The sequence below is a fragment of the Melospiza melodia genome, chromosome 18 (genome assembly GCF_035770615.1).
Source record: "Melospiza melodia melodia isolate bMelMel2 chromosome 18, bMelMel2.pri, whole genome shotgun sequence".
Lineage (NCBI taxonomy): Eukaryota > Metazoa > Chordata > Aves > Passeriformes > Passerellidae > Melospiza > Melospiza melodia.
Window position 1 is genome coordinate 15,644,993 of NC_086211.1, and position 24,617 is coordinate 15,669,609.

At 54.6% G+C, this 24,617-nt stretch overlaps 1 protein-coding gene across 3 annotated transcripts in view; it reads left to right on the forward strand.

Moving 5' to 3' along the window:
• LOC134426367 (ankyrin repeat and fibronectin type-III domain-containing protein 1-like) overlaps window positions 1-24,617 on the forward strand; it is a 253,598-nt gene that overhangs the window by 29,665 nt on the left and 199,316 nt on the right. The window lies entirely within an intron of this gene.

Genomic DNA, 24,617 nt, shown 5'->3' on the forward strand with positions numbered 1-24,617 from the left:
ATCTCTGGCTGCTGGTGCCAGGACAGGGCTGGAGAGCACAAACTAAAGCACGGGAATTGCACTTAAAACATAAAAAAATGCTGTTTTACTGGGCTAGTCTCAGAGAGGTTGTGGAGTCTTCAGCCTTGGAGATATTCAAAACTCAAGTAGAAGCTGTCCTGAGCAGCTGTGGCTGGCCCTGCTGGGAAGGGTCTGGACTGGGGGATCTCCAGAGGCCCCCACTACCCTCAGCCCTACCATGATCTTCATTCCTGAAGCACTGTCTGAAGCTGGCTCCTGTGGCTGCCACCATTTGAGGAACATCTCTTCCCTACCTTCCTTCCTTCCCTCAGGGCCTGGGGCTGCTGGTCCCTGCAGGCTGAATGTGAGTCCCAGAGTGCCCTGCAGCCAGGGGGGACAGCCAGGAGGGACAGCCATGGCCTGGGCTGGCTGGGCCAAGTGAGGGAGGGGATTGTCCCTGACTGGGGCAGCCTCACCTCCAGGGCTGGGGACACTTTGGGGCACCACAGTATCAGAAGGGTCTGTGACTGTTGGAGTGTCCAAGGAGAGGGATGTGAGGGTGGGGAAGGGTCTCCAGGGGAAGCCGTAGGAGGAGCAGCTGAGGGCACTTGGCCTGTTCAGCTGGAGGAGAGGAGAGCACAGAGCTCACTGGGGCTGCAGCTCCTCCTGAGGGGCAGCTCGAACCTCTGCTCTGTGACCAGGGACAGGGCCCAGGGAATGGCTGGAGCTGTGCCAGGGCAGGTTTAGGTTGGATCTCAGGAAAGGTTCTTCCCCCAGAGGGTGCTGGCACTGCCCAGGCTGCCCAGGGAATGGGCACAGCCCCGAGGCTGCCAGAGCTCCAGGAGTGCCTGGACAATGATCTCAGGGGTGCACAGGGTGGGATTGTTGGGGTGTCTGTGCAGGCCAGAAATTGATTCTTGTGGGTCCCTTCCAGTTCAGGATATTCCATGGCTCTGGGATTTTGCTCCTCAGCAGCGCAGGCCCCACATGTCTGTCGGTGTGTGGGACTGTCACAGAGTGCCTCATTCCCTTTGGTGTTGTCCTCTGCCTCCACAAACCTCCCTCCCTGGCTGCAAGAGCAGCACAGGTGAAGAGCAGAGTCACTGGGGAGAGAAGTGATGACCAAGCTCCCCTTTGGCTTGGTCAGGATGCCCTTGAGGGCCTTGGCAGTTGCACTCATCCCACTTGCTGCACTCTTTTTGTCTCATCTTGCCTTTTAAATTTCTGCAATCTGCATCACTTGAGTGTGCAGAAGTTTTCTTCCAGACTTTCTTCTTTGTCAGAAATGTGATGTTTCCCCTGCACTTTGGGAGCCCAAGGATGCCTCAGCTTTGTTTCAGCTTTCCAGGCAAGCAGGGAAGAGCATCCCTTGGCTGAGAGATGCTCACCAAGTGAGCAGAAAGCAATTCTGTAATGAGCTGCCTGCCCTGCCCTGCCCTCAGGGTGTTACTGATGGGCTGCTGCGTGGGGAGGGTGGCCAGGAGGGGCAGATGGAATGTTTTATTTGCAGGTTAGTTTAAGGTAAATCAGAGAGCTGCTCTGCAGCCTCCACTTTCCAATCGCTCATTTGCCCAAGTGTTCCTTAACACTGGGTAATGAACTGGAAGATTTGTTCAGTGCTTAAGGGCAAACCCCATTTGCTGTGTTGCAATAAAATTTCCTTGACACCTTTCTCCATGTCAGACACAGTGATTCGATCCATAACTGCTTGGGTGAGGTTGTAGCCTCCAATTTACAACCAGAAAAATAATTCTGGCTGAAACAGGGGTTTCCAGGCTTCCACCTGTGAATTGTCATAAAATCACAGAAGAGACCCTAAAGATCACCTCATTCCACCCCCTTGCAATGGGCAGGACATAATGGCCTGGAGTTCATATGATTTTTCTGAGGGTAAGTAATTCTTGGAAGATGCTTTCTGCTGCCTTGGCAGCCCCAGCTGGGCCAGGAGTGAGGGAAGCAGTTCACTTGGTTGTGTGCATTAATTCAATTTCAGTCCTGGCTGGCTGAGAGCAGGAGCCCTGATTAGCAGGTGTGACTAAGGATGTGATGCAAATATTCCTTTTGCATCAGTGTCCAGCTCTAGTGAAGCAAAATAATGATGTGCACATCATGGTCTCAGTTGTGTTTTTTCCCCCACAAATTTGCTTTGCATGTAAATGCTGGAGCAGCAGCAGTTCCACAGTGGAGACTGAAGCCAGGCTCAGATTAGTCTGAAATTCAGTGATGCTGAAAGCTGGCAGACGACTTTTTCTGTCTGTCACAGGGAGAATGCGCAACAGGCAGTGAGTGACAGGCATGTCAGGGCCTGGGGGCTAAAAACACAGGTGTCATGAGCTGAAACAGGGGAAAATGGAGCACTTGTGCACAAAAAGCACTGAGAGGCCTCTTTTTAGTGGGTGAGTTTTTCCTCTTTTATCCCTAATGGAGGAAATCTTGATGCTGAAGGTTTCTGTGCCTGACCCTGTACTCGCTGACAAAATCCCAGCGAGCATCCCTCAGGGGAGCTGTCCCATGCCATGAGAGGGGCTGTGGCTCCCACTGGCCAAGGCTCCCTGTGTTCCCCTGGGACAGCAACCCCTTCAGCCCACAGCAGAGTCTGCTGATGGTGTCACCCCTTTAGCCCTTGTCCTTCCCAGCTCCGAGCTCTCTGCAGTGCAGGCTGGCCCAGCACAGGTGCTGGGCTTTCCCCCCTATAGTGTGACTGATCCTCACCAGTTCCCACTGCTGGGGGAGGGTTTCTCCTTCCCCAGCAGTTTGTCTTTGTGCCTTGGCTCCTGAACAGGGCACATCACCTCTCCTGACACCCCAGGCTGCAGGCTAACAAGCACGGGGCCATGTAATTAATAAATGACCGTCAACATGGCAGTGAGTGAATGCATAGGGCACTCTTGCCAAGCTGTGCATGTCTGCTGGGGTCAGGAGGAAGCACAAATAAATTTTGGCTGCTGGTGCCAAATAGAGGGGAGAAAGGATATATGAATGTGGAAGCCCATAGTTCCTATTCACATATCTGCTTTTTACTGCTGAATAAGAAATTAATGTAATCCATTAGCTAATGCAATCTCTCATCAGTCCAGTGATTGATAATCATCCCAAAAGAGGGCAGCACGTCCTGCTTTAATGTCAGAGCAAGAAAGGGAGGTTTATCTCCTCACAGATAGAAACTCGGGCTCATGGCTGCTGGGATCATAGAATCTGAAATGGTTTGGGTTGGAAAGGACATTAAAGATCATCTCATTCCACCCCTTGCCATGGGCTGGGACACCTTCCACTATCCCAGGCTGCTCCAAGCCCTGTCCAACCTGGACACAACCAGGACCCACAGCCCTGCTGGGTTCCCTGCAGCCCTGCCCAGCCTGGCCTTGGGCACTGCCAGGGATCCAGGGGCAGCCACAGCTGCTCTGGGCACCCTGTGCCAGGGCCTGTCCACCCTCATGGGGAAGAGTTTCTTCCCAGTATTCGATCTAAACCTTCCATCCTTCATGTTAAGGCCATTAAGTTCCTCTGAACTGAGCTCATTGCTCAGGCCTGAGAGGGGGTGAGCTGAAGCTGCTGGGTGGGACAGTGCTGGAGCAGAGGGCCCTGGGGTTCCTGCCCCTGTGGTGCTGGGCATGGGGCTGCTCTCCTGTGCAGGACTCAGGTGTCACTCCCCTGTCACTGAGTGCTGCTGGTGTGTGGGGATCACCCAGGGCAGGCTCTCCGTGCCTCTGTCCCTTGCAGGGGCACAGGCTGGCTGGCAGGCACAGCATGAGTGGCTGTGTGCTGGCACATGGACTCTGGGCTGCCCAGAGCCCAGGAGCTGGGGCTGTGACAGTCCCTGGGGTGAGGGAGGGGATGGACCCTGCAAAGGGCCAGTCAGGCCTGCTCCCTGAGGAGTGAGAGCCAGGTACTGTCAATGTGACACTCTGACTGCTGCAGTGGTTGAACACATCTGTTTAATCTCTGTCCATGACATCACTTTCCAGAGTGGGGGAAACAGTTTTCCTGATTCCCTTTATATTTGGTGTTGTTTTTTGCATTAAGCTGCGGGGAGAGTTTGCCTTTTCAGGGAGGATCCCTTTGGAACCGTGCTGGCTGAGCTGTCCTGCCTGTTCAGCAGCCATCAGTGACCACTGCTAAACATTCCCACCTGTGAGATCCATGCTGAGGTCACTGCAGAGTGACCCCAGGGCTGTGGGGATGAAGGCAGGGTGCTGTTGTGTGTCATGGGCAGCAGTGAGGACAGGCTGCTGGCTCGCTGCAGGCAGCAGAGCTGGGAAATGAAGGAAGTGGGATTAAACCTGTTGTCCTTGGGGATTTGTTTTTCTGCATATGGAAATCATTACTGGCAGGGATGTGAAGTGCAAGTGTTGGGGAGGGACAGGATGGGCCAGGTCCAAGGGCAGGAGCACAGGCCCTGCTTTTCTTTGGTCCCCTGAAGGAACTCTTTGGCTCTCTGCCAGTCTAGGGGCAAAAGAAAAACTGGGATGATAAAGGGATTTAAGCTGGGATGTGTCAAACCATACAAGAGGAGGGGCTATCAGAGAGCTGGAGAGAGAGTTGGGACAAGGGCCTGGAGTGATGGAACAAAGGGAATGGCTTCCCACTGCCAGAGGGCAGGGATAGATGGGATATTGGGAAGGAATTCTTGGCTGTGAGGGTGGGCAGGCCCTGGCACAGGGTGCCCAGAGCAGCTGTGGCTGCCCCTGGATCCCTGGCAGTGCCCAAGGCCAGGCTGGGCAGGGCTGGGAGCACCTTGGGGTAGGGGAAAGTGTCCCTGCCATGGCAGAGATGGAATGAGATGAGCTTTAATGTGCCTCCCAACTCAAACCCAAACCATTCTGCGACTGTATGAAACCCCCTGTCTTGGTCTTCTGTTGCTGTGAGAGTGCTCTCATGGCCCTTGCATGAGGGGATACCTGTGAGGGGCCCCTACCTGGGCTCATGAGTGGGGCAGCAGGAGAAGGGGGTGTTGGACACTTCTGCTGCTCTCTGCACATGGGTGACCATCTCCAATGAAAAGCAGCCCAAGCACTGCTCCAGTGGTGGAACTATCCCCCATCTTCTCCCCAAAGCTAACTTTGCCTTAGCACACACAAAGGCGGGTCTGTGTCCCTGCCTTGGCAGCTTGTCCTGGCCCAGGGTGGCTTTGTGTGCCCCGGAGGTGCAGATGGGCTGCAGTCAGTGGCTGTCAATGTGCCATTGTCTGTGGCCTCCCTCGGGGGATGGGCAGGGGGTGCTGGCCGTGCCCCCCTTGTGCTGCTCTGGGTCCCGGCACTGCCTGGGGGCACAGAGCTGCTGTGCTGGCCCCCTCTGTCCCCCAGGGTCCCCTTGCTCCTGCAGGACCTGTCCTCTGGCTGCTCCCCCACAATGGGAGCAGGGAGGAGGGTTCATCCCAAGAGCACGTGGTGCTGCTCAGATGGCATTGCACCAGCCTCAGCCTTTGCCATCTGCACTGCTGCCACGTGGGTGAGAGAAAGGTGTTGATCTCTTACTGTTGTTATCATATTTCTAGAGTCCCATACCTTCTGGGTGGTTTTCTCACACACAGCTCTTCACAGCAGTGTTACTCCTGCTTCTTCATCAAGACTCTCCCTGACTGCCCAACCCACCCCCTTTTATCCCAGTTATCTTCATTGGCCACAGCTGCCACCCAATTAAGGACATCACAACTGCAGCCCATTTAGAACAACTAGGATCGGGGCAAGGCCACTTATACAGTACATATATTTTACTAGGACTCCTACTATAGAAAGGGATGTGGGATATCCCCATTCCAGCAGGGTTTCAGAGCTCCTGCCACGGGACAGAAGGATGGAACCCCTTGGAAAGTGTCTGCCCCACCAGGTGTAGGGACCAACTCTCTGCATTGTTGCTCCCTGTGCTCTCCCTTTGTCTATGTCTGTCTCAGACTGCAGAAACAGAAGGTGGAAAAACCAACCTGTGAATAGTGCAGGGACAAGCTGGGGGTGCTGGAGCTGGGACAGGGCCTTGGTGGATGTGGATTCACACAGGGCCTTGGGGGATGTGTGCTGTAGGTTCTCCAGGTGCAAGGATGGACTGCAGTGTCCCTCAGGTTAACCCAAAGGAAGAGACAAGCAGGTGTGTGGTCAGGGAGAGCATGGGAGGAGCTGCCTGTGGACAACATGGTCTTTGTGACTGCTGTGAGAAGAGGTGGCACAAAGCAGCATGTGTCAGGTGGGCACAGCATGGGCTGTGTCCCTTTCCTGCTTCCTGCCACGCTCTCTCTTTGGGTCTGCCTGTGAACTCCTCCTTGGCTGCCCAGAGGTTGTAGGAACGGGGATCAGGGATGTTTTAATGCCTGAGCAAAGGTGAGAACAGGTTTCTGTGGGTTCCTCTGCCCCAGGCTCCTAGCAGGATCCCGATCCCTCTGTGTTTCCTTCCTGCATCCTGTCTGCATGGGGATGCTGGGGGTGTCTGGCAGCTGTCACTAGAGCCCTCTGCCCCCTTTCCATGCTCCCACAGTGGAGTTTCAGGGTGAGCTCTTTCCTTGAGAACTGGGAAACTGCAAGCACTGCCCCTGTCTGTGATCCCCCATGCAGCCCCCCTGCTTTCCCCATGAAGGTGGGAGGAGAGGAGGGAGTAGCAGGAGACTGGAGCTGTTTCAGAGTGGGTCCCCAGGAAGGAAGGGATTTATGTCCCCATGGTGTGTGGGCTAGGCACTGCTGCTCCTATGGCTCTGGCACTTGTGGGGACTGGGATGCACTGCTGGAACACCTCACCTGTGCTCAATCCTCTACCCTGTCCTGACCCCACTGCCTTCTTCCACCCCACCTCTCTGTGCTCTCTTCACTCAGCACCAGACTCTCTTGGGTGGCCAAATGTCTGTATCTATCTCATGGAACTTGATCTTCTTCAAGAATTACTTCTTCATTTTCACAAGGGTTGTCTCCTGAGGAGGGCAGACCTCGTGCTTTTGGAGCATTGGGTACAGCTCCTGCTGAAGGAGCATCTGTCCCCCAGTGCCCTGTGGGAGTTGCTGCTGTCCCTTGTGCCCGGGCACCTGCCTGCCCTCTGTGCTGCTGGGCACGGTGGTGGATGGTACCATGTGGGTGGGCTGAGGGAGGCTTTACAGAGGCTGCTCTTCCTCTGGTGCTGTGAAATCTGGTGCTCCTGGGGCTTGTGCTGTGAGCTCCATGCCTGGGTTGCATCTCTGGGGAGAGGGAGAACGCCTCTGCAGAAGATGGTGGTTAAGACATCAAAGGCATTGAAGCGGGAGGGAAGTAACAAATGCAATTGTCATGGGGTGCTTCCCTCTCAGTGCTGGGTGTGAGCTGAATGAGATGGAGAGAGATGCTGTGCACAGAAATGTGCTCTGGTGGTGTCAGAGGCAGCTGAGGTGTCAGAGATGTCAGGATGACAAGGTGTGATTCCCATCTAAGCTCTTGCTAGGAGGCGCTGGCTCTGGCAGGGAGAGGCAGAGCAGAGTGCTAATCCCTTGGGAATGAGCAGGAGGCTCAGCACTAGGGCTCCTTTTCCTTTTTCTCCCTCCCCAGTGCTTGTAGTTCTGACCTAGAAATTCCTTACTACATTTGCTGAGCTGGCTTAGTTAAAGACTTGACAAATTTCTGGAGGATTAATTATTCAGAGAGTGTAGTGAGGGAGGGTAATGTCTACTCCTAGCACTGTAGGCCAACCTGCTCAGGGTTCCTGGCTTGGGGACAAGTGCTGCTCTGTCCCCAGGTGTCCCAAGGGTACATCTGATGTGCAGGTCCCTATTGGGGAGCACATCAAGACGTAGGCGTGTCTTGCTCTGCTCCTTCTATTTGTTTTCACTCTGTTTAAGCACAAAATCTAATTCTGGTCTTCAGTGACACAACTTCAGCTCATGCTGCTGTTCCTCCTCCCTGGAGGTCCCTGTGACTGATGTCCCCAAGGCCCTGTCTCAGCCTTCCAGTCTGGGGTGGGCACCTCCACCTTGACCAGGGCCTTCACAGTGGGCCTTGGCCACAAGGATCTCTGCAGTCCCCTGGGGAGGGGCTGCCAGCAGCACATCTGCAGAGATCTGCTCTAGGGCTGGGCTGTGGCGGATCCTTGTGCCCTGTCTCTGTGGGTGGGGTGGTGCTGGTCCTCCCTGCAGATCACTTTCCTGGCTACCCAGAGGCACTTTGGAGGGAGCCTGCAACACGCTGCAGTTTGGGTAGTACTTGTTCCTTTACAGCCACGTTGTTGTGCTCAGGATCATTCCTCAGATGTGCAGTGACAGCAGCTGTTTTTCAGGTTGCAAATAGCTCCATGCCCTGGAGAGTGTGTGGAGGAATGTATTCCCTTGATCTCCACGGGCTCTTGATGTGCTGATGAAAGCGGGTTCCCTGTTTACCAGCAGAGTGAGGGCAGGTTGGCAGTTTCGCTCCTTTCTGTGCTTTTCCCATGGTGTTTTGGGAGGAAGCAGTGTGAAGAGGCTGTCAGCAAGCCCTTGGACCCATCTGCAGTGCTGAGGGTGACTTGTGGGCTTGGTCCTTCACTGCAGTTGTGGGAAGCTGGTGGGGAGACACAGAGCCCTGATGGGTTCCCTGCAGCCCTGCCAAAAGGTGCCCGGAGAGAACACGAGCTCCTCAGGAGAACTTCTGCAGGGAGTGATTGTGTTGCTGTCTGTTCCTCAGCACAGGGGCTCTGGCAGGAGGCTGAGTTTGTCCTGGACACCATCATACAGGCACAGCTGTCACAGCTGGAGGAGCCTGGGCCACCCAGGGTTCTGCAAACCCCCTTTTCAGAAGGCAGTGCCCAAAACATCTGTTTCCCTGACCTGTGTGAACAGGCAGCTTTGCTGGTAGTGACTGCAGTGCTTTTTGTTTGTGTTTTGGCAGAATGATTGCAATAAACAGGGAATGATTTATTAATAACCTGCAAATAGCTGCTCAGCAGCTGAGCAGGGGGATGTGTTTGTGCTCTCTCCTTGGCCACAGGGAGCTGCCAGAAGCGCCAGTGTTCAAAGCTGACTCGTTCAGCTGACAAACAGGGGTGTGCAGCTGCTGGGGCTGCTCCTGGGGCTGCAGGCACTGGGTGCAGCTGCTTTCATGGGGCAGCACCGAGGCTTTGGGCAGGGTTGCTCTGCTGGATCCATGCTGGTGCTCGTAGCAGAAGAATGTGGAGGTGGGGAGTGCTCTGCCTGCAGCAGCCCCGTGAGCTTTGTGAGTGCTGGGGGACATTGGTGAGGAGCTGCTGTCACCCCAAAGGGGCAGCCCAGGGCAGTGCCCTGCAGCCTGCCCATGCCTCCCACACCGATGGCAGGAGTTGGCATTTCACACTAAGTCATCATCTCAGTCTGCAGGCATCTCTTTTCCAGTTTTTCCAACTTCTCTCCATGGTGGAGTTTTAAAATCTGTGAGCATCCTTGCTTGGGTCAGAGCAACTGAATTTTAGCTGTTATCTGCTTCTGTAAGTCCACCTTCATCTGGGTCCTGCAGGAGCTTTGAACCATGAGGGTTTAAAGGGAATGGGGAGGGGTTGGGAGAAGAAATGAGTGGCTCCGCTTCACCCTGCTGTGGGAAGCTGGGAGGATGTGGAGGATGAGGACAGTGGTGGGGAGTGAGCGAAGGACAGGCTGTGTTTATGGAACGGAGCCCAGCCCTGTGGCATGGGGAACGACACCACAGGGTGGTGCTTGGTTGCATGGGATGTTTCCAGAGCCAGGCTGGGACTGTGGAAGGGCCTTTCCAAGGAGCAAAGCACCATACAGCAGTGAAGGTGGTGGGGGCAGTTGCTTCAAGAACCCATCTCCAGCTGTGTGCAGCCTGTGGGAAGCAAACTGCACCAGAGTTCCACTGTAAAGGAGTGTTATCCACGAGTGTAACCTTCCTCCAGGCATGGTGTGCTTGTGAAAGCACCTGGATCTCTGCAGTGGAGCATTCAAGCCAACAGCTTCCCTTTGGCAGCTGCAAGCCCAGAGAGCTGGAAAGAATGTGAGATGTGCAGGTGGCTGGACCTGGGAAGTCACACTCAGGACCTGGAAATGCTCCCTGCATCTGTGAGCGAGCCCAGGGTGTCAGCTCTGGTTCCCTGGGCAGATTATCTGCAGGTGCCTTGTGCTGGGTGGATGGGTTTGCCCTGCAGAAAGGGCCCTGTGGATGCCAATGGGAACTCTGCTGTGTGAACTCTTCCCCTGCATCTGCTGCCCCTGGACAAGTCCAATGTTTTACTGCTGAGGTTCTATAGTGAAGGTTAGGGGGTGTTGGAGTCTGTGCTGCCTAGGAAGTGGCACTTGCTGCACCCCTGATAATGCGGTACTAAACTGGGTTATCTCCCCAAAGCCATGAGATTCTTTAGCATATGATGTTCCTGATGCTGTGACAGCCTGTGCTCCTCTGCTCCCATCAGCCCTGGGTGAGGGAGCCAGGGTTAATTCCTGCCTGCTGTCAGAACCAGCAAGTGCTTTGGATCCCAAAGTGCCTCGGTCTGCAGGGGGACGCCTGTGTGGGACTCTCTCTTCTCAGGGAAGGGAGATCCTGTGAGGTGTTGAGGCTCCCTGCTGCCCCTGGCCTGGGGCTGTTTGTCCTGTTCCTGCAGCCTTGGGAGCCCCTGGGTTCCAGTGGGAGGCAGTGAGCATTCCTTTGCCTCTTCCCTTGGAATCAAGGTCTGCCCGGCTCTCTGCAGGCTTGGCACGGCTGTGTCTGCACATTTGCTTTACTGCTGATGGAGCTGCTGCTTTACCCATTGGTTCCTGCACCCAGAAAGGGCTCATGAGAGCAACTGCAGCTTTTCCTCTGCTCCACAGGGCTGCTCGGGTGCCCGGCTAGCTGCACTGTTTGCTGGATTTCAGCAGATAAAAGGCGCGTTTTTCTTAATAGCCTGTGTAATTTTTTCCAAAGGGACCCCTTGCATTAAATCTTTAATCCAGCCAGCTGCTAAGGGAGAAGAGTCAGTCTCCCTGCCTGTGCTGTGAAGCTCTTGCACTGCCCTGATGTTACCCTAGAGGCTTTTCACTTCAGAGTAGTTGGAGCTGGTGCAGTTGGAGCCTTTGGGGTGGCAAAGGGCCTTGTTGCTCCTCTGCTTTCTCCCTGTCCTTTGCTGTAGTGCCACATCCACTCTGTGCCAGGGAAGCAGGATCCTCTCTGTGTTGTGTGCACTTGGGTCATGTCAGCTGGAACAATGTGAGATAAACTGCAGGATTTGGGATGTGCTATTGCAGGGCTGCTACCAAAAACCCTGTTCCAGCAGGTTGCTTCTGCTTGTGATTTCTTTTATTTCCATGCTCAAAAATCCTTGCTTGTCCCAATTTCTTAAAGAGTTTTAGGGTTGCTGACTGTCATGTTTTGGCAGCTTTTTTTATAAAATGCCTTTTGGAAATGAGGTGACATTTTGCTGAGCCTGGTGCTGCCTGCCCTGCTCCTGGGCAGGGGAGAGGGAGGGCTCTTGCTAACCCAGCTCACACTGTCCCATCCTGCTTGTGCTGATTTGACTTTTATGTTGCATTTGCTGCATGCGCTGACCTTTTCTTCCTTCCTGTCCCCTGCTTTCTGCCCTCACGGCATTCTCTGTGAGGCAGGAGTAATTTGGGAGGAAAGCCTCATTCATTTTTTTGTGCACAACCATGGGTGCAGCTGTTGATTGTGCTGGCAATTGCCTTTGATAGACATTTACAGAGACAGTGACCCGTGAAAGAGTAAATCAAAGACTCAAAGCCCGTGCCTGGGAGGCACCTTAATCTGATGTGTTCCTCTGCAAATAGCGGGCAGGTAACAAAGACATATCAGCAAATCAGGCAGAGTTCAGCAGGGGATGCAGCTTTCCAAAGAAAAGGGGCGTGAGGATGGTTGGGACATCTTCAGACTTATCATAGAATCATGGAATGTCCTGAGTGGGAAAAAACTCACGAGGATCATGGAGTCCAACTGCTGGCCCTGCCCAGGCACCCTGACCATCCCACCCTGTGCCTCCCTGAGCTCTGGCAGCCTTGGGGCTGTGACCATTCCCTGGGGAGCCCAGATATCACTGCTCACCAGAGCTGTGAGGCTGGAGGGAGGGTTATTGACCTTGGATTGCACAGCTTGCCTCCTGCAGCTGTAGTTCTGCATGAGGCTTTTCTGTGGATGAAAAAGATGCTTTGCATCTTTATTTATTTATTTTTAATTTTCATGTTATCTATTTTTATTTGCATCTTGGTGCCTTGAAAAAGCCTTAGCTCTGAGCATGTCTCTGTGATCCCATGGCTGGGTTTTTGGGATGCCAGGACCTAATCTGGGGCCAGAGGAGGCCTGGCCCTTATCCTGCTCCAGGGCTGGACTCACTGCCTACGTCTGGAGGCAATTGAGGTGGATTTCAACCATGACCAGCCTCCTAGGCAGTGGCAGATGTGCCCCATGGGTGACACCTGGCTCAGACACTGCCACTCCCATGCTCTGGGCTGAGTGTCTGTAGCAGGAAAGCTGCTCTAAGTGCCAGAGCTGCCCTATTATCACTTCATCTTATTCCTGAGCCCCGTGGGGCTGCTTGTGCTGTTCCAAGAGCATTCATCCATGAGCGTTCACAAGTCTGGCTGCTCTGCTGGCAGCTCCTATCTCTGCCTGGCTGGGATAGCATCAGTGTGGCCTGTCTGATTTCCTCTGGAACTTCCCACCTTCACTGCTTGTTTGCAATTTTCCTTGCTCCATGCATGAAATGCAGAGTGACCTTTTATAACTCCTGGATGTGGGTGAGGATTTGTCCAAAAGGCATCTGTGGCCTGCCAGCTCTGCATCCCTGGGGGTGGCACGAGGATGTCTGTGCTGGAGAGGATGTGGGTCACATTGTCCTGGTGACTGTCCCTCCTGCAGGACAAGAAGCTGCTTCCCTGGTGCATTATTGCTGCTCTAATCTGCTGCTGCAGGGTTGGGGAGGCTGGTCCTGCCGAGCAGCATTCCTGCGTGGTCACTCTGTGGCTCTGAGCAGCATCCTGGCACCTGTGCAGGCAGGCAGGGACACCTTCCCAGCCCTGCTGGGAGCACCAAGCACAAAATCATCCCCTCACCTCTTTAGGTCCCACCTGCTTGTGGCAAATCTCTGGCCATCAAGGAGGCTGAGGGCACGGATTGCTGTGTGCCACTGCAGTGTCTGCTCCTGCCATAGCCCCCACAGCGAGGGGGCCTGGGGTTCACTGCACAGGGAGGGAAAGCTGAGCTTTGGTGGAAAATGAATGGCTGGAAAGACACAGCTGAGTTGGAACCATGGCCCAGCTGGGCAGAGCCTGAGGATATTGGAGTGAAAAAGTCCCAGACTGTTTTTGGCAGCCTGAATGCTGCAGGGCAGCACGGAGTGGCCTTGCCCTTCAGTGCAGGCTGGTTGCCCTCACTCTGTGGCTCTCCTCTGTCCATGCTCTGCAGCAGCTGATGTGAAGGAGCCCCAGGGGTTTGCTGAACATTCCAGAACTGCTGCTTCCTGTGGGAATGCTGTGGGCCCCAAGATGAGGGCAGAGCTGTGGTGGGACCCATGGAGATGAGCCATGTGAGGCTGCACCAGGGAAACCTGTCAGCTTCTGCATTTGAAATGTGGCTGCCTGTGTTCAGCTTTCGCTTTTTATGTGTTGCCAGAGGGCTGCTGTTGGCAGATCCGGGTGATTTGGAACAACTCTGAAGAGAATGGTAAGGGCTTATGATTTTGGTGAGGCTGTGACTTCTTTTTCTGGAATTTCTTTTGAGGCCTTTGGGAGTGAGGCATTTTCCCTGTGTGTTCCAGGCCCCAGCTGACACTTGTGGATGTGGACTAGGGGCTCCTTCCACTGGAAGTGAAGATTGGGGTGGATTTGGGGGTCTGACAGTGGATGAGACTGTGGTGTGACAAAAGGTCAGAGAGCTGCTGCCAGGGAGCTGGAGACCAAAGCAATGACATCCAGCACTGGATAACTTAAGATGCAATCTTCCTTGTTTCCTTCCTTTTTCTTGTTTTCCCCCTTTTTCTGTTGAGGTGTTACAGATGGGGAAACATCTCCTGTGCCCTCATGCCAGCCTGTGCTAGGTGGGGAGATATTGGCACCTGGGATAACCATGAGGAAAGTAGAATCCCAGGATGGTTTGGGTTGGAGGGATATTAAAGCTCATCCCATTCCAGGGTTCCACCATCCCAGGTCACTCCAAGCCCTGCCCAGCCTGGCCTTGGGCACTGCCAGGGATCCAGGGGCAGCCCCAGCTGCTCTGGGCACCCTGTGCCAGGGCCTGCCCACCCTCACAGGGAACAATTCCCAATTCCCAATGTCCCATCCATCCCTGCCCTCTGGCACTGGGAAGCCATTCCCTGTGTCTTGTCATTTTATGCCCTTATCCAAAGTTCCTCTCCAGCTCTCCTGGAGCCCTTTCAGGCCCTGGCAGGGGCTCTGAGGTGTCCCTGGAGCTTCTCCTCTCCAGGTGAGCACCCCCAGCTCTGCCAGCCTGGCTCAGAGCAGAGGGGCTCCAGCCTGGAAAAGCCCCGAGCCCTTCCTGAGCCCTGCCCTGAGTTTTGCTGAGGGCTGTGGACGTGTCCCGGTGGCCGTGTGGGGTCGCACAATGGCGGGCTGCGCTCTGCCTGCCCCCGCGGCCCGGCCCGGAGCCCGCGGCCATTCCCAGGGCCCCGGGCCTGGCCTCTGCCCCTCAGCCGTCTGCCATGGCCGAGCCCGGCGCCTCCGGGCAGGGGGGAGCGGGCAGGGCAGCTCTGTGCCGCTGCTATGGTGCTCCCGTGCCTCCCAGCTGTGCCTTCTGCAGGCCTGGGGCAGCGAGAGAGCCGGCTGTGCTGCCCGGGGGGAGGCAGACACGTCGGACGGGGCTCTCCAAAATTTGGGGGCCAAGCCCGGCTCCAGAGCTGCCTGAGGGGCTGCCGGAGGTGCCTTGGTGCTGCTCAGCCCTGCAGGTGCCGCAGGTGGTGCTGCTCCTGCTGGGGCGCTGAGGGATGGCCTGAGGTGTGCTGCTGCCTCTGCTTGTGCAAGGGTGCTGCTGGCTGAGCAACGGCTCACAGCAATGTCATGGACAAATCTTTGGTGTGCTTCAAGCTTTTTTTCTCATGTGGAGATACTAAGGGATGGATTCCTTGGCATTTTAGTTGAAGATAACCTATGTGTTCGTATGCTGATGAGAGCAGATGTAGTAAGTAGCCTGTTCTGTCACACACTTGTGATGCCGATTTAAATATTTGACAGGGAGAACCACTGACCTCAGTGCCTTGTGCTCCACCATCTCCTCTCCCATGGCAGCTGGTAACTGATGTAGAAATTGCCATTTCTAATTCGCTTTCTCTTTTAAGCAAAAAGTGTTTCCCTCCTGTCAGTGGTTGCTGTTTCCTAGTAGTGTGTGTGCAGAGCACATGCTGTGAATTATTTTTCTCACCACATTGACATAATGAAGTTGGAGGTTTGGAGGGTTTTCTGCTGTGGGACATGGCTGTGATGCTGGACCTCCTTCCTCCACACTGCAGGCAAGGTGTGCTCTGCTTCCCCTGTGTCCTGGCACAGCTTGACAGACCCCAGTGGGGTGTTTGTAAAAGGTGCTGCCTTGCAGCTGTTGCCCCCCTCTCTTTGGGGAAGGGCACTGAGTTCTGGTGGGAGCCCAGTGGGCCCTTGACCCCAGCTGTTTGGCAGAAACCACCTTGGCTAAACCCTCTGGCCAGCTAGGACTGAAATGTTGGGGTTTGCATGTGCTGCATGTGCAGTAGTTAGAGTGCCTTTCCTGGTCCGGGCTCTGGCAGGATCCTAGGGTGCTTTGCAAGGCTGGAGTGTTGTCTCCCCACAGTTCTTCAGGGCACAACTTCTCATTGCTCATCCCCTGCTGGGTGCTGGGGCAAGGTTCAAACCCCCAGCCCTGGAAGGAGTCCCCTCCTTCCCCAGCCCTTGTGTTGGGTCCAGTGCCTGCTGTGGGACGAGTCAGCTCACGCTGGTGCTGAGGCAGTGTGGTTGGACTGGGCTGTGTTTCGGTTCTCAGCAGATCAGCTGAGCTGATTCATTTCTGCTCCTTTCTGCTGGTGGTGTGAGTTCCACAGTGTGACACAGACCTGTCCCACAGCCAGTTCCCATCGGCCTGCACAGACACCTCCCTGGGGTTTCCCTTCCCTCTGTCAGCACGGCTGCATCCTTTGAAGGCAGCAGCGAGCTAAAGGTGGGAATGGAGGTGAGAAGAGCTGATGCTGCAGATGGTGCAGGCTGGTAGGGTCTCCCTCCTTCTCTGCATCCTTTGTCCACAGCAGCAGCCTTGGTCTCACCACAGTGCAGGTTTGAACCACGTGCTCTGGCATGAACATAGCATGAGCATGTGGAGCAGAGTCCTGGAAGCAGCCGAGTTCCTCAGGGCTCGTGCTGGAAAATGGAGGGCTTCCTGGAGCCCTGGTGTGTGGCTGCCCCATGCACAGCTAACCCCACCAACTTCCAGGCCTGTGGGTGTCCCTGAGGTGCCAGAGCTGGGGGAACTGATGTGAGTGCCCCAAGCAGCTCTGTGACTGGAGCTCTGTCCCTGCTGCCTGCATGTGGGGTGTGAGAAGGGACAGCAATGCCTTGGAGCTCTACAGCAGCAGAGTTCCTCTCAGGTGAGGAGTCTCACCATGCAACTGCTCATTTTGGTGGCACTGACCATCTGGGTAATTGTCTTTGTCCTGCCCAATGAGGCTTTAAATATTTTGCCTATATTGTGAAGGATCAGATGTGATTTGCTTTGTCAGTTGTCTTATTCTCCTGAAATAAGTCAAAGTATTTGTTTTCCTTTGGGTGCTATTTGGGCTCTGTACTCTGGCAGTCCTGGAGGTTTTAATTTTACACAACTAGCGTTTCAGAAGTTGTAGAGGTTTGTTTTGACTTTGTTTTAATTAAATTGCTATAACCTGGGGAAATCTTTGGCCTTAATTTAAATGGAAAGCCTTATTCTGAGTAAATCCAACATCCCCGTCTAGCTGGTGATTGTGCTGTTCAGAGTTTTGACAGGAAAAGTTAAAATTTTACTCCAGGCTTGAAAGTTTGCAATCATTGACTGCAACAGGCAGGGCCAGCTCGGTGGCGTAAGAGGATTATGTTAATCTATTGTTTGAGGAAGAACAGATTTAATAGATTCTGTTTCGATGCAGAAATTAGATAATTACTGCTTGTGAGGTGAAAAGAAAATGGTTGGAAGTAGAAATGGTGCCTGGTGTTGGATCCTGGGCTTGTTGAGGGTGTCTGTGCCCCTCTGGGCCAGTGCTTCCTGAGGGATATGGTGCTTGCTAGAGGATTCAAATTCCCATGGGGTCCGAGCACCATCTGCTCCTGGGCTGTCCCCCACACCAACCCCAGCTGCCACCTGGGTCTGCTGCCAGGGCTCAAAGGTCCAGCTTGATTTGTGAAGCCCTGGGAGGGAGAGGTGCTCAGCACTGAGCCTCCATGGCCATGGGATCAGTGGAGGGACTTCATATAAATCAGAAGGAAGCTTGAGCCTGTGGATGAGTCATTTCCCAGAGAGGCTGTCGCATATTAGGAAGAGATTTTTCCCTGTGAGGGTGGGCAGGCCCTGGCACAGGGTGCCCAGAGCAGCTGTGGCTGCCCCTGGATCCCTGGCAGTGCCCAAGGCCAGGCTGGGCAGGGCCTGGAGTGACCTGGGACAGTGGAAGGTGTCCCAGCCATGGCTGGGGTGGAACGGGATGGGCTTTAAGATCCCATCTAACCCAAATCATTCTGTGATTCCCTGATTCTGTGATTTATCCATAATTCCCTTCCAAGCAGGCCATGCCAAGTGCTGAGAGGTCAGATGTTCATCCAGCTCATTTTGTTGCGTGTGAGGTGATCTCCTATGCCTGACTGTTAATTGAATTTTGCTCCCTCTCCAGCCTGTGGCCACTGGTGCCCCCTCCCTGCCCTGGTGAGCCCCATGAGGGGACATCTCAGCCGTGGGCACTCACAGGTGCTTTAGGAAGCTGTGGGCACGAGGCTGGGGTGAAGGCAGCAGCAGGGGCTCCCTGAACAGCCACCATGGTGTGTACAGGAGCAGGAGGAGTGGGGACAGCACAGCACACAGGGAAAATTGTGTGGCTGGGGTGGCTTTGCTGGGCACAACCCCTCTGTCCCCTTTCTGCTTTGTCTTTCCCCAGCCACAGCACTGCGAGTCCTGGCCCCTTTTGGGAGGCCCTGGGGGCTGTGTGCTTGCTAAGGAAGCCCTGTAACAGTCCCCTGGGTATGACAGGGCTGGGGGGAGAGACAATTGTCAGGAGCCAGCTGTGGGAGGGGACAGCTCCTCCTTGGAGCTCTGCTGTCTGTGGGATGTCAGCAACTGCATCGATCCAGTCCCCTGTTCTCCCAGCCTGGAGACTGCTTGCTCCATATTGATTATCATTTTTTTTTCTGAAGACTGATGAAGTTTGCTGGGCTCTAATTGCATAAATTATTCTCCTTTCCATTTTCTGAAACCCTTGATCATGTTAATAAGTTTTCCAATTTTTGCTTTGGGTTTTGCCAGGACTCGTTTTTCAGGGAAAAAGAACAACTGGTATGCAGTGAGCTGGGTCTGTTCCCAGGCTGCTTGAGTAAGTGGGGATTATACATGTCCCAGTTTGTCCCACTTGGGCAGGATCTGCGAGGTTTGTCCCTTTTGATTTGAAAGAATCATAGAAATACAGGATGTCCTGACTTGGATGGGACCCACGAGGATCATTGAGTTCAGCCCCCACAATCCCACCCTGTGCATCCCTGAGAGAGTTGTCCAAACGCTCCTGGAGCTCTGGCAGCCTCAGGCTGGGACCATTCCCTGTGGATCAAATGGATTTTGGGTGGATCTCAAGCAATGTAGGGGCAGAGCCAATGGGGCCACACTGGGGAATGGCTCAGCAGAGGCAGAACTCCTTCTCCATCAGACAGACCTGCCAGCTCCAAATGTCCTCAGATAATCCTGCCTTTGTTTCTCCTTTGGCTGTGTTTACTCCCATCACCTCACTGCTGATGTTTTAGACTTTCTTCAGTCCTTTTGAACTCAACAAACTATTTTTAGGAGGTATCAACCAATTTTCTCTCCTTTTTTTTTCACTTAGCAAGTATCTAAAGGCCTGTGTGACCTCCAGCTGCCCGTGCTGCTGGCTGCTTTTCCGTGCCCTTATCTCTTCCCTGCAAGCCTGAGCCAGGTTTTTATGCAGCAGTCAGGAGCAGCACCAGGGACAGCCCTGCTTTGGGAGGTAATTATCCCTGTGTGCCCATGCTTTAACTGCACAGTGCTGCCAGTGGGGAGAACCTTTTGAAATGGGATGAAATAACCTGGCAATTTCCATCTGGGGGTTAAAAAGGGAATTGGATTTCAGGAGCATGCACGTCCCATGCTGCTCCAAAAAGGGACAGCTGCTGATCAGCTGCTGCAGGTGGGCTAGCACTGGCTCAGCACTGGCATCTCTGTGCTGGGGCTGGGGCTGCCTCTGTGCTGCCACGCTGCATTTGATGGTGATTCCATTGTTGAGTTCTTCTCTGGGAAGGTGAATTTCCGTAGAATCATGGGAAGGACCCACAAGGATGGATCACGAGTCCAATTCCCTGCCCTGCACAGACACCCCAACAATCCCACCCTGGGCATCCCTGGCAGCGCTGTCCAAGCTCTCCTGGAGCTCTGGCAGCCTCGGGGCCGTGCCCATTCCCTGGGCAGCCTGGGCAGTGCCAGCACCCTCTGGGGGAAGAACCTTTCCTGATATCCAATCTAAACCTCCTCTGGCACAGCTCCAGCCATTCCCTCAGTCCTGTCTCTGGTCACAGAGCAGAGATCAGAGCTGCCCCTTTGCTGCCCCTCAGGAGGAGCTGCAGCCCCAGTGAGCTCTGTGCTCCATCTCCTCTCCTCCAGCTGAACAAACCAAATGTCCTCAGCTGCTGCTCCTATGGCTTCCCCTCCAAACCTTTCCCATCCTTGTAGTGCAATGCTCTCCCTATGATTCTGTGTTATTTCCAAGAAAGAGGATATTTTAATTTAATTTGAGAATGAGGGTATTTTACCTTAATTTGGGCAGCACATCTGGGTTTGCTGCTGGAATTAGAGTGGTTGTGCTAAGTGATACATTGGGTAAATCAGTATATTGATGTGGCTGGCTCGTGGTAGGTGCCGGCACGGAAGTGTGTGAGTAATGCAATAGAGCTGGCAATTACAGCAAAGTGCCTGCTTAGACTGAAATTATTGAGCCTCTTGCACACTCTGCACTTTATTACAGCTGTGCTGAGATGTAGCACTTCCCAGAGGGCCCCACAGCTCTGACAGCAAGTGTGCTGCTCCCAGATCTGTGCTGTTGCCAGCAGTCAGCCCCAGGAGCTCCAGAGGTGTTTCTCCAGGGTGCTGGGCACCAGAGAGGACCTGCAGTGTGTTGTGCCAACGTGGGCTCGTGTTTGAACAGAGCATGGGCACATTAGAATCATAATGAAATGCTTTGATGAATTCTGGATGGAATCATTTAGATTGGAAAAGTCCTCCAAGATCACTGAGTCCAACCTCAGCGCTGCCAAGTCCACTCATGTACCCTCACAGAGAGGAATTCCTTTCCAATATCCCATCTAATCTAGCCCTTGGTCAATGGGAAGCTATTCCCTCTTGTTCTGTCACTCCAAAGTCCCTCTCCAGCTCTCCTGGAGCCCCTTCAGGCCCTGGCAGGGGCTCTGAGGTGTCCCTGGAGCTTCTTCTCTCCAGATGAGCACCCCCAGCTCTGCCAGCCTGGCTCCAGAACAGAGGGGCTCCATCCTTGGAGCATGTCCATGGCCTCCTCTAGGTTTGTTCCAATGTCTCTTGTGCATCTGTTTCTTAAATCAGTTCATACTTGTATTTAACATATTTCTTCACATTGACATGTTGATAATTGGTTTTGAGCACGCTGTGAAATAATGTATTCCAATTTTATTTTTGTAGCTATCCCAAAACATTTGATATTTCTTTGGTATGCTGGGTTAACTGGCAGTGAAAAAATTTGGCCTCAGTCACTGCAGGTATATTTAAAATAGGGTGGAGGAAGCAGAATTAGTTAGAAGCTCAGAATTAAAAAAAAATTAGTGTTGATCAAAATTCTTCTGAATTGGCTGAAAGATTTGACTGGGAGCTGATGTGTGACATGAGTGGCCAGTTTTCAGCAGTGTAGAAAATTCCTGTCCCAAAGTCCTTTGAGGTCCCCATGGTGCTTTCAGATGATTTCTGAGGTGACTTGGAGGGGCCAGTCCCTCCCCAGCTGGCACTAAGGGAAGGGTGATAAGAAATCCTCTTCCACCTGACCTGAGGACACAGATGTTCTTGGGGAATTAGGAAGCTTCCTCTCACCCAGTTTTGGGATCTCAGCAGGTATTTTTCCCTTGTGGGGAGAGGGACTCTGATGACAACTGATGCAAACAGGACTCCCATGGTGAAGCCCGTTGCCACAAGACATCCTGGCATGGGCAAGCAGCAGTGCCTCCTGTTCTGAATCTGTTCCTGATGAGCTGCTCAGGCTCCAGCTCCTCCTTTGGCCCACCTGGCAGCTTTTCTAGACTGTTCTGCTGTTATCTCTGCTCAGTGTCACCCTCCAGACTAGGGTGCATCCTTGTGCATCCTGCTGGGCTCCGTTCTCTGCATTGCTGGAGTTCTGCTCTCCAGGTATCAGCCAGCCTGGAAAGGGACAGAGGGGAAGGGAGCCTCAAACCAGCCAAGGTTTTGCTTGTAGAGATGGGGTGGCTGCTCCCACCATGGCTTAAACTTGTTTTAGTTGCTTCCCCCACACACTGGGAGGTCGGGTTCTGGTGAGCATCCCCTGTGCTGTCCTGGGGGAGGGATCAGCTGTGGGAAGCATGGCTGAAGGAGGGGCAGGATGGGCTCTGCATCAGCTGCTCAGTGGCTTTTAGGGATTTGCAGCTCCCTGGAAGAGCCAGGGCTGCAAAGTGGATGTGTTTAACTGGTGTGGAGTGAGCCCTGGAGAAATGCAGTTATGGCCCTCTTGGACTGTAGGAGTGGATGGACAAACTGTCAGCTCAATAGAACGCCCTTTCCCTCTTTCCCTGCTTCTGCCTATCCATATTTAAGAAGTGTAATTGGAGCAAAAGCTGCTTGGGGAAGCCACAGATGTAACCAGATCTGGTTTGCTCACAATGGGCTTGGGAGCACAGGGACTGGGGGCTGCAAGGATGGTGCAAGGGCCACCTTCCAGGGCTGGCTGGCTTGTCCCACTGTGCTGGCTGGCCACAGGACCTGGCAGAGAAGCTTCCCAGTTCACACTTAGGATGTCTGAGCTGCTGGGATATAGCTCTGATGATTTCTGCCTGAAAAGCATTGTGGTTGTTTGCAAGCTGGGACCAGTGCTGGTTCCCATATCTGTGATGGCTTCATTGTGTTTGGAGGGCTCTGGAATGAGCAGCGTTGGTCTCTAGGGCCTAAAGCAGTGTATGTACAGAAATGTGTGAGATGACCCAGACAGCCAGGCTGTGTTTGACTTGTGGCTATTTTCTCCTCCCAGATGCTGCAGCCAGGGCTGTGATGGCTGTGCCAGGGCTGTGTGATGCCTATCCCAGGGCTATGTGATGCCTGTGCCAGGGCTGTGTGATGGCTGTGCAGCCCTGCTCAGCATCCCCCAAGTCCCAGCGCCGTGCGGGCTCTGATTCCTGCTCTAACATCTCCTCCACAGCTCCTCTTAAAAATCAGTTTATGTCTCTGCAAATTAAACTACTGTTTCGCTTATGAAGTGTTTCATTCCACTGATAAGTGGAAGTGGGAAGCTGTTGCATTGCTGAGTGCAGGGCTGCAAACCCCAGCACAGCAGATTGTTAATGTGAAATTAGAGAGTTCAGCAATATCTTGGCAGATTGCCTCTGCTGCCTGATGGGAGGCACCGGGCTCCTCTGGGAGCCAGCTGGTGTGACAGCCCTGTTTGAAGGGCTGACCACTCGTCTTGGAGCAAGGAAGGGCCTGAGGGCTGTTCCATGTCCTTGGGGCAAAGGAGACAGCCCTTCCCTTGCCCCAAGGCACCAGCACAAAAGCAGAGGCTGTAACTCAGAGGAATGGTGTGGGAGCTGTGCTGCCTCTGCGCCAGCACTGGCTGTGCTTTCCAGATGGGTCCCAGTCAGCTTGGTCCAGGGTCACTGGGGGGATGTGGGGCTGGAATCCCCTTCTTGGGCACAGATGGAAGCGTTTGTGGAGTTGTCTGAGCTTTCAGGCATCGGTGCCTTCAAAGCCTCCGTGCCCAGCTTATCCAGAGGCTTCATGAAGGTGGCATTTCCTCCTGGTTGTTTTCCAAGTCTGGCACTGTTGGGCTCACGGACTGAGCTCTGCAGCCTCGTGGGGAGCCTGACTGCCCCCAAGAGCCGTGGCTCCTGCTGACCCCACCGCAGGGTACTGCAGGAATGTGTGATGTCCCTGGCTCTAGGGTGTCCCCGGAGTGCTGGGGAAGTCTGCCTTGCTCCTTGGATTTTGTGCCTGCAGTCTTCCAAATTGCCCTTTTGTCCCCAAACAGTTTTGCTTTGCAAATGCCAAAGGAGGATCCTCTGCCCTCCCAGGTGGTGGAGGAAGGGGGGAGTGAGCGATTCAAATTAACGCCGCTCTTCCTCTCCCCTCTTCCTGCTGCCCTGTCCAGCCCCTCTGCTGTTGCCTTGGCACAGCCAGGAGCAGGTCACATCACCGCTGCCAGGTGACCCCGCTGTCCCGCCACACTCCGAGGTGTGTGTGCCTCGGCGCAGTTTCCTCCGGCAGAGCCGCTGCCGTGCCTTTTCCCATAGCAGGGAAACAAGAGTTTGTCCTTTTCTGCCTCCCCTTCTCTGATCGCCCCCTCGGCTGCTTCCCGCTGCCTCCTGCCGGCCCCCTCTGCTCTGCCCGGCTCCTCCGCTCTGCTCTGACCTCCTTTGACGTGTTGCATTTCACCGTGCCGGGTAACGGGGAGCCGATGGCAGATAAGAGGGGTGACAGTGTTCCGGGCTGTCGCTGCGCCGCCCGGAGCCAGCCGGCGGATGCTCTGCCCTCGGCACAAGCCCAGCGGTTCGGGGAAGCGCCCTGGAGCCCTCCCGGCTGCGGCGGAGCCCATCGGAGGGAGAAGGTGGGAGCCGGGGGAGGGTGGCCGTGCGGAGCAGTGCGGGAGCAGCTGCGTTTCCCCGGCTGCGAGAGGGGAGCGGCCCCGCTCTCCCTCCCCGTGTGTGCCCGGGGACCGCGTCCCTGCCCGGGGAGGTGCTGCAAGGGTCCCCCATGGCCGCGGGGCCCCCCGAGCATCGCCAGCCCCTGCTTTGTGTGCAGGTCTGCGGCGCTGGCTCCGTTAGCGGCATGCATGTCAGCGCCCGGAACGGGGAGCAGCGAGTGGGGACGGTGCGAACCAATGACCCCCCCAAGAGCGCGGGCGGGGACGGTGACGGGGACGGGGACGGGGACGGTGACTGTGCCGGTCACACGCGGCCGCCGGGGGCGGCTGCCCGGTGTCCCTGGGCCGTGCTCCGCGGGGCGCGCCCGGCTGCCCAGGCGTTCAATTCCGAGGGGAGAGCTGAGCCAGAGTCTACAGGGAAAGAAAGATAATAAGGGAGGAGGGAAGTGGAAGTCAGGAAGGGCTTTCGGCAGCGGATGGCCGTCCCTGGTGGCGAGGGTGCTGCTTGCAGGGCATGGCTCTAAGCAGGGAAATAGCAATGAATGCAGGTTGTTTATTTTTTAACATGGCATCCACACCAGAGGGATAAAAGGGTGTTCAGGGAGCCTGGGGCTCTGCCAGCTGAGTTACCTCCAGTTTTCCTTGCTGTTTCCTCTCTTGGCATGGCTGGGAGTTGCCGTCAGACACCCCTT